Genomic DNA, 12069 nt, shown 5'->3' with positions numbered 1-12069 from the left:
GGCCAGTCAACGTCGCTCCGCAGAGATTGTGACGCGGCTCAGTGCTGTGGCATTTTCCATAGGAACCCCATTCTGTCGGTTCGACACAACGTCGAGAGACCGACAGAAAGGGAACGTCTTGGTTACAGATGTAACCTCGGTTCCCTGATGGAGGGAACGAGACGTTGTGTCCCTCATGCCACAACACTGGCCGCCCACCCCAGTGGTCGGGGGAGGATGCTTTAGGCTCCTCAGACCAAATGTGAATGAATGAGCATGCAAATTTCATTCGCCAATTTTCATTGGCCTTTTCTAAATACTCAGAAGATGATAGGTTCTCAAGACAAACCCCATTCTGTCGGTTCGACACAACGTCTCGTTCCCTCCATCAGGGAACCGAGGTTACATCTGTAACCAAGACGTTTACTATAGTTAATTACTTGTAGCACAGTTGTCATTCATAAAGTACACTTTAAAGTTTACTCTCAGTAAACTTCTAAATTATATAAAGTATGTTTGTACCCTTTCTTTAGGTGAACTTGCAGATATACTGATAGTTAACTAGATCAATACTTGTAGTACATTTTCATTTACACTTCAAAGTGTATTCTTAGTAAACTACTACTTGCTTTTATTTTTATGAACACTATTTAGATATTATTTTTGCACTTGAAATACTTGTAATATACCTCTGACTGTACATGTACAGGTGACTCAAAATCAGTAATTACATTAACATATTAGCGTTCACCTTACTAGGAAAATATAAGAAAAACACACACGTATCAGATTTTGAAGAAAGCTAACCAACAAAATAATTAAATTCAATTTTCTTCAATTCAAATGTATTTCTATAGCAGGATTTAAATATTTAAAAGCTTTACAATACATAATAATATCATAAGTATATTAATATAATAAGTAGTGAAAGAAGTATAAAACAGAAAATGATGCAATAGACATAATAAATAGAAAACTTTTCTATATGGTAAATACAAAAAATAATAACATAAGAGAGTCAAAACATTCATTTGTGGTCACATGCAATAACTGTGCAAAATATTTGTTACAGGCATATATATATTTGACATATAACAGAACATATATCATATATGTGAAAGGTTTTCATGGTCATCCATTAATGTCTTTTAAAACAATCACTTTTAGAAGCCTCCAAATGCAGTACGTGTTGAGAAACTTGACTGTCTCTCTCCGACAGGTGATTGGGTTTGACACAATCACAGTTCTGTAAGAAATAAAAACAATATTACAATCATACTTACATTACAAATATGAACAAGTGTACATGCTATTTAAAGAATCAAAAGCATATTCTTTTTTGTACAGGTAACAGAGAAAAAAGGGTCTTAAATTGAAATATTGAGTATATAGTTATAAGAGAAAACAATAAATAGTATGATAAACCATACAACAAAATATATAGTTCTTTCATTTAAAGAAAAATTCACAAAGCAGTGTTTGTGAGTCTTTTAGCATTTGATAGGCATTACATTTCAGAATAAATAAAAGTTTGTTCTGATTTTAAGAGTCTGGTTGGCCGAGCTGCATTTCTAAAGAGCTGATATACAGACTAGGAGTGATTTTTTTATCCATTTTATGACTTGAATGAAACAAACTGACACAAATGAGTGGTTCTGGTAGATTTTATGTTTTATGCCAGTATGCAACACGATACTTCCTATGTGTACTTCCACTTGTTTCAGAACCCAACTTCTGCAAATGAACATGAAAATTAGTCTACATAATCCAGTCTATGGAGTAATACTAAAAGCTATTTATAAATCAAACATTTACAACAGACCAAATTTACCTTACCAATGCTAGTTGTGGAATTCATGTTTTATTCTCCCTACTAGTCTATATTATACCCATAACAACATTAACTCATCTACAAATAATCAAAACAATTAGCAGTTGCTGGTATGCTAATGCTAATCTCAGTTCAACACAGTGGAGAAATTTTATTACAGTCTTATCACGTAATGTTAACGTGGAATTTACTTAGCATTACTGTTATGTCATTGAACAATGTAAATTAAGCCATTCATAGATAAAAATATGTTAGGAAAGCGCCAACCTACCTCACCATGCTTCTTCACTTTCATTCACTCCGTCAGTGTTCAGAAGGACTCCACCTACAGGTTAAACTGTGTTACTGCGCACGAGCAGTACCAATACACACTTGTCACTTACACTTGTAAGTACAGTTAAATGAATATGTTGAGTTAATCACGTTATATAATTCAGAGTTGTCATTGCTTAGTTAAATAAGAAAATAAAAATGTCAAATCAAAAAAATATTTTTTAAAGCAAGCATTTAAGTTCCACTCATTTGTATTTATTTTATTCCAACCCAAACCAGACTTGCTACTGTGTAAACTAAAAGATGTAAGTTATAAGACTGAAAAAGAAGAAAATATGAAGATTCTGAAGTATGTAAAACTATGAACTTAAATTAAAATAAACTTTACTTGCTGTGGCAAAACTTGGCACTTGGTTGCTTAAGTGTTTTCAGGTGGTTGCTATGGTGTTGCTAAGGCATTGCAAATGTGTTATAAGGTGGTTTCTAGGGTGCTCTAAATCAGTGGTTTTCAAACTTTTTAATCACAGTGACCCCCAAATATAATGATTCCAATGCAGAATACCCCCTTGCCTAAAATATTAAGGCACCTTTAGAATTTTATTTACAAAGACATTTCCATACTGTAAATACACGATACAATTCATATTACAACAAATCAACATTTAAAATTTCTTCAATAACAATGTTCTTGTATTACTTGACAACTAAATTCACTATAGCCAAAAATTATTCTTATAAGAATGAACAATTTAGCATTTCAAATTACAACTTCTGTAGCTTTTTGAATTCCTGAAATTGCAAAATATTTACATTAACTGAACAGGGTACCTTTTTACAAGGTAGTAGTATATGAGAAGTTGAACCTGAAGGTCATTTGCATTAAAACATGTGAATCAAATCGAACAAACACCACATTCACTGATACAAAAACTCCTAAATGGGATGGATGAGCCTGGTGGCTCACAGTTTGTCAAAGCATGGCTTTATTTTAGTGAGAACAAGGTGCAAGTCATTTTCAACATCCAGACGGACTCTGTGCTTGGACTGAAATACTTTCACTGCTGAAAATACAGCTTCACACAAGTAGGTTGTATCAAAAGTTAAAAAAGACACTTTATTGCCTTTTCAGACAAAGCAGGGTAGTCCTTTCTAGCAGACATCCAAAACTCTGACATAGAAAGGCTTTCAAACTTTGTTTTCTTCTCTCCTTCATTTGTCAAGTCAATCAGTTGCTTGTGTTCTGCTCCAGATGAGTGCCAACCCCTGGTGCAAATGGGTTTCTAACAAAGTCCAGGTGGGTGTTGTTCAAATCAGGGAAATATTGTTTAAAATAGCCCTTGAGATGTGACAGGTCAGACTGGATTATGGGCATGATGTTGTCAGCAGTTGGAGGAGATGCACTCTTGGGTAAAGAGGAAACATTTATGTAACTTCCTCCTGGAGTTTAGTTTCCCACAGAGATATTTTCTGTATGTATTCAGTATGTACACATTGTGCCCTTGCATGCTCTGATTAAGGACATTGAGATCTGCCATGTATGACAAATTTAGTATCCACGAGTCATCTTCAAAACATTTGGCATGTTCTGTCTTTTCACCAGAGAGAAACTCTCTCAGCTCTTTGCACAGCGCACACACCCGATTTAACATAGCCCTGCGCGAAAGCCAGCGTACTTCTGAGTGGCGCAACAAACACAGCAAACCGAAATGTCTGTGTTTAACTACATCTCTCAGCACTTGATGCAATTCATCATCCATTCGTTTGGCCACAATGAGCTTCACGATGAAGCATGCAGTGTGTGGCAGCAGCGTCAAGGGGCTTTCTCTTTTATCAGCGTTACAAATTCGCTGCGCTTACCGGTCATAGCGGAACCGTCAGTGCACACTACAACACACCAAGACCACTTCTACTGAATAGTCTGTCATAAACTGATCGATCATATTAAATATATCCTGTCCTGGGGTTCTGCCACACAGGGGCGGAGCCAGAGGGTGGCCAATGGTGGCCAAGGCCACCATAAATTAATCTTTGGCCACCCCCGGCCCCCCACCACCGCTTTGCCGGCAACCTTTTTATGGAACCATTTCTGTACACAGCTGTTCCCATATGGACGCATTTCAACAGCGCACCTCAAACAAGTACTTCTCCACCCAAACTGAAGTTTGGGGTAATACACTCAACTTGAATTTCAACCACCAACACAATTACTGGAGAAGAAGAAGTAGTGTTGTTGTTGTTCGAGTGTGCTCCAACGGACTTTGCGCGTGCAGTAGGAGGACTGTCTGTTTCCTGCCGCGAGAGAAGAGGTCACAGGTAAGTTAACAAGAAGAATTAAGTTTATTCACTATGTTTGAAATGTTTCTTGTTTTAATATATGTATATTATGGCTGGCGTGCTGAAGTTGAAACAGACATGATAAAGTTTGCTAAGTTAATTTAGGCTGTTAACTTAGCAGTATGAAAGTTGCAAGATATAAACAGTTTCACTGTGTCAGTGTCATTTAAAAGAGCGTTGTAGAAGGCCATTAAAAGTAAAGTCAACTTTCAGTGCTGATTTAGCTTAATGGTGGTGCGTGGTGGTCTGTCTGTGTCATATCCATGAAAGGGAATTAAAATGTATTGTTGGCAGTTGGCAGCCAAATGATAATATGCAAAGTATTGCAAAGGAATATTTTGGAAATGCTTGCCCATAATGTTAAGGTTACTATATTTTGGTTTTGCACCTCTCAGGCAAAATGAAGAGGAAAATTATTTTCTACTTCGTCAGTCAGTGTAGTGAGTAATGAGAGGAGGAAAAGTGGTGTGGAGAGGGAGATGCGGGATGACAGTGATGAGACAGAGTTAGACATTGAAGGAGAGCGCTCATCTGTTGCTCTTCATGGAAGTGAACATACAGGTACAGTACACCACCTGCCTTATTAGCTGAAGCACTTACAGGATTTTGCCTTCAACAGCCGAAGGCGGGGGGGGGGTGTGGTGAAGTTAATTAGCTTAAAATCTGGCATGCTGACAATTTTAACTTTTCTGTCTTTACCAACAGATGATCAACCTGCCAATTCAGATAGTGACAGTGATGGTGGAGTAGATCACCCAGAGTGTGCTCTGCAAAGTGGATGTCAAGGTAGGTTACAGGATGCCAACCACAATCTAGAAGTTACTGCAGTGTTACTGTTTGTATCTGTTTGCATTAAATGATAACATTTCAAGAATCTTACTTCAAAAATGTCAAAAATGTGATGTGATATCAAGACATATTAGTGTCATCATTTTAACCGAAGAATACGACTTATGTAAGTTTGAGTGTGTTCTGTGATATTGTAATGTTTGTTTGATAAAAGTGCATTCTGGTATATTCTTATGTCGTGTAAGTTGTCATTATGGTGTCAGCTTTATCACCAATTAAAAAGACACCACCTTCTGCAGTGCCACACTGTTTCAGATCTTTTTTTTAAAATCAGTTTAGTAATACATTAAAAAGCTTATGTGGATCTTCATGATGTAATTCTACATGGCAATCACTGCCTGTTTAAGTAAATGAGTGAGTGACTAAGAAACACTACTAGATCCACAGTGACTTGTCATGGTTCTGTCCCACCTTGTCTTGCTTTTCTTGACCTAGTGGCAGAACCATGACAGAACCTCTTGTTTTATGTGGAGAGTGACGTTTTGTTGCTGTCGGTCTTCCACTCTCTGGTGTGGTGTCTCTGTTCCCGCCCTTTCGTCTCCTCGTTATTGTTTGTTAATTAGTTCATGCCTCGCACCTGCTCCCTCTTGATTTGTCCCCTTTATAAGGTCCCTGTGTTTTCTGTCCTGTGCTGGAGCATTGTTCTGTTGCGTCGTGTTTGTCTTCATGGTGAGTTCTCGTTCTGTAGTTAGTTTAGTTTATTGTGGTTTTGTCAAGTGTTGTTTTTATTTTGAGTCTAGTTAGTCCCTGTCCGTGTTGCTATGTTTTGTTATGTTCCCCCACGTGGGTCTTTGTTTTGTATTTTTAGTTATTATTAAAGTCTGTCTTGTTAACCCCTTACCCGCTGTCTGCATTTGGGTCTTCTGTCCATGAATCCTTGTCTCTCACCCCGATCGTGACAGAGGGATCCAGCCAGAATAGGACCCAGCAGACAGAGGGATCGCAGCGGGAGGGGTCGATACTGCCGGACTCCCCTCCAGGGAAGAAGCCGCCGGACTCCCTTCCAGGGTTGAGGCCGCCGGGCTCAAGTCCAGAGTCAGGACCGCCGGACTCCCTTACAGGGTCGAGACTGCCGGAACCCCGTCCGGGATCGAGACCGCCGGGCTCCCTTCCAGGGTCGTGGTCGTCGGGTTCCCCTCCAGGGTCGAGACTGCCGGTGTCCCCTCCAGGGTCGAGACTGTCGGTGTCCTGTTCCCGCTACAGATCACTGCCGGCATCCCAGGTGGTACCCAGGCCTGTCGAAGTCGACACCTTGTCTTGTTTGTTGTTTCTGTCCTCATTTGCTGCCCAGCCGTTGGAGAACGCTGCCCAGCTGCCAGAGAGCGCTGCCCAGCCTCCGACTTCCCCCCCGTCTCGTCGACATCCAGGCCTGCCCAGCCGGTGATAGCCGGTCTCCCAGTCGGCCATCCAGCCGACGCCATGTCCAGTCAGGCCGGCCATCCAGCCGGCGCCATGTCCTGTCCAGCCGGCGCCATGTACTGTCCAGCCGGCCATCCAGCCGGCGCCATGTACTGTCCAGCCGGCCATCCAGCCGGCGCCATGTACTGTCCAGCCGGCCATCCAGTCGGCGCCATGTACTGTCCAGCTGTCTCTCACCCCGATCGTGACAGACTTGCCACGTAGGGAAAAAAAAGATGATATCAGTCTCTGTGCTACCCCTGTGTGAGCTATGGTCTCAGTCTGGCCACCCCTATGAAAATTGTCTGGCTCCGCCACTGCTGCCACAGAGAATCTCTTGGCAGAGTACACACCGAGGTCTCTCGATTCCCTGCTTTAACGTACATGTAAAACCAAACGTAATGTAATGTTTGTCTAATTTTCTAGATTTTTGCTTAACGTTCACCGCGTCAGACTGACACAAACTCATCGTTGCAGTAGCGGGATTCTTCAAAAATCTTTCCATCATTTGACGAGCGTTACATACAGTGCGGCACCAATTTTGCTACGTTCAACGTACTGTACGTGCAAAACGTAAATAGCGAAAGGTATTTTGGGATAAATAATGGCATAAATAAACTTTATAACCGCTTTTATAAAGCACAAATCTGTATGTAGACTTGGTTATTAATATATTTACCCTAGAAATATATTTGGTCAAATATATATTATGTCAATTAATTTTGTTCTATCAAGTTTTACACGGACCCCAGTTTGAAAACCCCTGCTCTAAATGATTGCTAGGGCATGGCTTAATAGCTTCACCGCCATATCCCATATAAAAGTCATAGCACACCACTGCTCATAAGACGCTCAATTTTACTCCTCATTTATGTGTGTACGACAAACAGTGCGGTGCGGGAAAAGTTATGAACCGAAGTTTTGTCCAGAAAAAAACTCAATAATAAGAAGAGCACTACTAACTTTGAGAATTTAATAGGCTACTCAAGTAAAAGAATAGACACAAGTACATGCCAAGTATACTTAGAAGTCAAAAGTTTAAGCACAAGTATAGGCCAAATATAGCTACTTAATAAACTTTTCACTTATAAAATCAAGTATACTTAAGAGTACATTTAAGTATATTTCTGAGAAGTACATAAAGTGAATTTCTAAGAAGTACATAAGTAGACTGAAAGTATACTTTTCTATTTTAAGTTTAAAAGAAGTATACTTATAGCACACTTGAATAAACTTCTTTTTGATATGGGAAGTCATTTACAGAGCCCTGTTTACAGTGGACTACAGCAAAGTGTTTTGTATACACTACTACTGCTGACTAACTTAAAAACATGGAAAAAACACATTCTTTAAATAAATGTTTGTACTTTTAATAATACATTAGAATCGGAGGACGATGTGTAAAGATAAAGATTTACAGCTCTACTATTAATTTAAGTGTTTATTCATATGGTTTTCTATGGCAGTCATTAGGTGGTACTTGGAACAACTAATTTTAGTGAAGGTGGTATTTGATCTGAAAAGTTTGAGAACCACTGCCTAGACATAATCAATTTCCTTCCGAGACACAACATAATCCAGGCAAATGGCGAAATTAAATCAAATGATCTCCGCCCAATACGTTTGAGTGTGTGAAAGTCAACCACTCCCCAAAGCACCAGACAGGAAGTCTTTGATCCAACCAGTTCACACAATAAGGAAGCAGCAGGCAAACTGAGTAGAAAAACACAAACAACCTTTCAAAATCGAACAATGACTTCTAATGCTTTCAATAAAACAAGTGGGGAAACACATGAGGATATTTGACTTTTTGTTTAAAATGCAGCAGCCCCAAACAAAGCAAGAGTTTCTGAATGCAAAGTAAAAGGATTACAGGTTGTTTGGAGGAGCTGAAGGCTGGTAAGGAAAAATAAAGAATAAGAAGGGTGGGCATGTGTAGTTGTTTCTGTTTGGCTCACTCTGACATCTGTTTATCCTTGTGGAAACATATGCAATGTTAATTTACACTTCAGGTTTTGAATTCTGAAGCTGATGGGATTTAGGGGATTTTTTTTTATTTTGAATTTCACTTGTTTTCCTATAACCGGTAACTGCTCTATCACAAATCATTTCTTAAGCCATTAATGTGGTTAACATTGTTCAATTAAGATTGAAAACTGCATTACTGCAGTTGGCACCGGTAGTGTAGTGGACTGTGTGCCAACATGTTGCACAGTACCGCTTCAGGTGACCTGAGTTTAAAGCGGAAATGAACCATTCGATCAAATGTACATTATTTAGTAAACTTATTTTCACTTAATTAAAAAGACATATAACAGATTCGATACATGTAACCATTTAAGAAAAAACGTGATGTTTTGTTATAGCTTTTGGAGCAAGGGCGCTGCCATCTTGCAAGCGCCATGGCATGTGACATCACTGGATCGGTTCACGACATTGCAATATTATCCGATTGCAATACCCTACATTGAGCAGTGAGAAAAACAAGTATTTCCTTACTTTTTGAATGCGCACTTCTTTTAAAATGAATTACTGTTGGTAAATGAGACATTGACCAAATGATCGCTGTTTAGAACTTTCCAGATTAGAAACCGCCATCTAGCCATCAGATTAACCTCTTGAACAACTGTTGTAAAAACAAGTGCTACAACGTCTGCTCCACACACATGCACAACATAGTAGCAAGTTCCCCTTTCTTTCGTTATGTAACCAAACCACGCAAAGGCGAAAGACAAATTTACCTGACATTGTCCATGAAACCCGACCTAAACAAATTATAAAAAAATATTATGTTTAATTTTGTGGATCAGAGAAAGTATTTGACCAATAATTTATAATTATAATTTTTTGTTTATTTTTAACCAAGAAAAGTTACAGATTCAAGTTGTCATATGTACAGATGTCAGTGACAGTATACATTGAAATGCTTTTGTGAGGGCATAGGCAGTCTACAGCAGTACAATAGTAAAATAATAATAATATAATAATAATATATAAAGAGAGAGAGGGAAAAAAGGGAACACAGTTAAGGATAATAGACAAGGGAAGAGACACTGCGACCTTTACGCATGTAAAGGTGTCAGACAGGGGAAGGTCAGTGATAAAATCAACGGCTATATGGGACCATGGACGGTGAGATATAGGTAGGGATAACAACTTGCCCTCTGGTAGGTGACGGGGAACCTTGGATATGTCACAGACTGAGCAACCCTTAACAAAACGGGAGATATCCTGAGACATGCCAGGCCACCAGTACTGAGAATTTAGGAGCGAGAGGGTCCGCTGACTGCCTGGGTGTCCAGATCCCAGAACAGAGTGTGTCCATGAGGGTGAGACGGAAATCCGGTGGAACGAAGGTTTGACCCTCAGGACTTCCTGGCGGAGCAGGCTGGTTACCAGCCGCTATTTCCTCATCCAGTGACCAGATGATGGGGCTAATTAACACGGCTGGAGGGAGAGGTGGGTAATCTTTGTGACATAAAAATCCCACCTGCACCGGAGTCTATTAAGGCTTTAACTGAAACGAGAGGTGAGGCAGAAATGACAAACACTAGAGTCAGTGAGAGTCAGGGTGTGCAACTGCAGCAGTAGACTGAATATTACTCACCATTGGTCGTGCCGGTCATACAGTGCAGGACGCGATTCTATGTCCAGATCCTCCAAAGTACAAACACAATCTCACAAAGAGACGGCAAGTTTGTTCCTCCTGCGTGAGGTGGTATGGGTCGACTTGCATGGGTTCGGGTTCCACATGGTTTACGGACAGAGGGGTCATCCAGGGTGGAGGAGATGCAGGGGGTTGGCGGTAGTCATATATGTTGGGCGATGCGCACAGAACACTGAATGATGTTTACCAGTCCCTCCTCGTCGTCATAGATAGCCATTTGCAAACGTACAGATGTATTCATCTGCCGTGAGATGATAAAAGTGACTTTAGATAGCTCTGACTCGAACTGGCGCGCATTTATCTAAAAAAAACAGCTCGCACTGTAGACTGAACCCGTTGTATTCCACCACAGATCCGGAGTAGACATTGGGTGCAGCCATGGGACTGGTAACAGGGGGTAAAGTGGAGGTAATAGATGGAAGAAATTGTTGACGAAGTGTAGTGAGCAGATCAGCGAAGGGGTTGGATGCAGCCGCTGATGCAGACGGTGGTGGTGTGGACATAGTGTCGGATGGTCAGGTCTTCTGTCACCTCTCCTGCTGAAAACAGAACGAGCCACACCACAAATAACTTCCGTTTACAGTTTAATAGTTCTCAAGTTTTCAAGACAAGTAATCCACAGGTTTGACAAGACAAGTAATCCACAGGTTTGACAAGACAAGTAATCCACAGGTTTGACAAAACAAGTAATCCACAGGTTTGACAAAACAAGTAATCCACAAATATGACAAGACAAGTAATCCACATGTTTGACAAAACAAGTAATCCACAGGTTTGACAAGACAAGTAATCCACAGGTATATAACAACTGGGTCAGCACTAAACGAAACATACGACTAGTAGACCTGACAAGAAACATAAACTGAAGGAGTTATAAATAGAGTCCTGATTGATACTGTAGGTTGCAGGTGTGGGTGCAATCACAGACGATGTGGTGTGCAGGTGATTATGGGAAGTGAAGTCCATGGGATTCAAAGTCTGGGGATCGTGAACGTGTGAATCCAGAGAAAGGCGCTGGTGCAGGGGGCGTGGTCGGTATAGGCACAGAGTCTGCTACAACAGTACAGTAGTTAAGGGTGTATATATGAGTGATTTGTGTGAGGTATTTACAATAAGAGTAAAGAATTGAAAGTACAGGTGCAGAACAAGTAAAAATTTAAATACATGAGGTATATGTATTGAATTAAGATGTGTGTGCAAAAGTATGCAGGTATAGTGCAAGGTAAAACAATAACTTGCAGCTTTAAATGTGGTGCAGGTAACTACATTGAAGATTTTTTTTTAAAATAAATATTATTGTTTCTTTGTTAGGGATATGGTATAGCATCAACTAAATGTGATGTTTCTGAGCAACCTGATACTATTCCATAGAGTATATCTTGTTGTACTTTCTATAATTGTTAAATGTATCAATGACATCCATCTATGCAGCCATACATCCAATAATATTCCAATAAATAATTCAACTAATGAAACCATCCATTCATCCATTTGTTATCTATACTTATGGCAATTTTAATAAATCACCCACTCAAAGAATCCAATCATCCATCCATCCATCCATCCATTATTTTTTCCAACCATTTTCTAATCACTCATCCTCTTAGATAATCCATCCATCAAAAATCATACTGATGGTAAATAGTGTTTCCCTTCTGTAAATAATGTCAGTTAAATCTGTTTATTCATGTCCATTCTCCAGGGTGTGTGGAGTGTATTTGGCAGGTTTTTTTGGCAG

The sequence above is a fragment of the Triplophysa rosa genome, linkage group LG10 (assembly GCF_024868665.1).
Source record: "Triplophysa rosa linkage group LG10, Trosa_1v2, whole genome shotgun sequence".
NCBI lineage: Eukaryota > Metazoa > Chordata > Actinopteri > Cypriniformes > Nemacheilidae > Triplophysa > Triplophysa rosa.
This window is presented reverse-complemented; position numbering follows the sequence as displayed.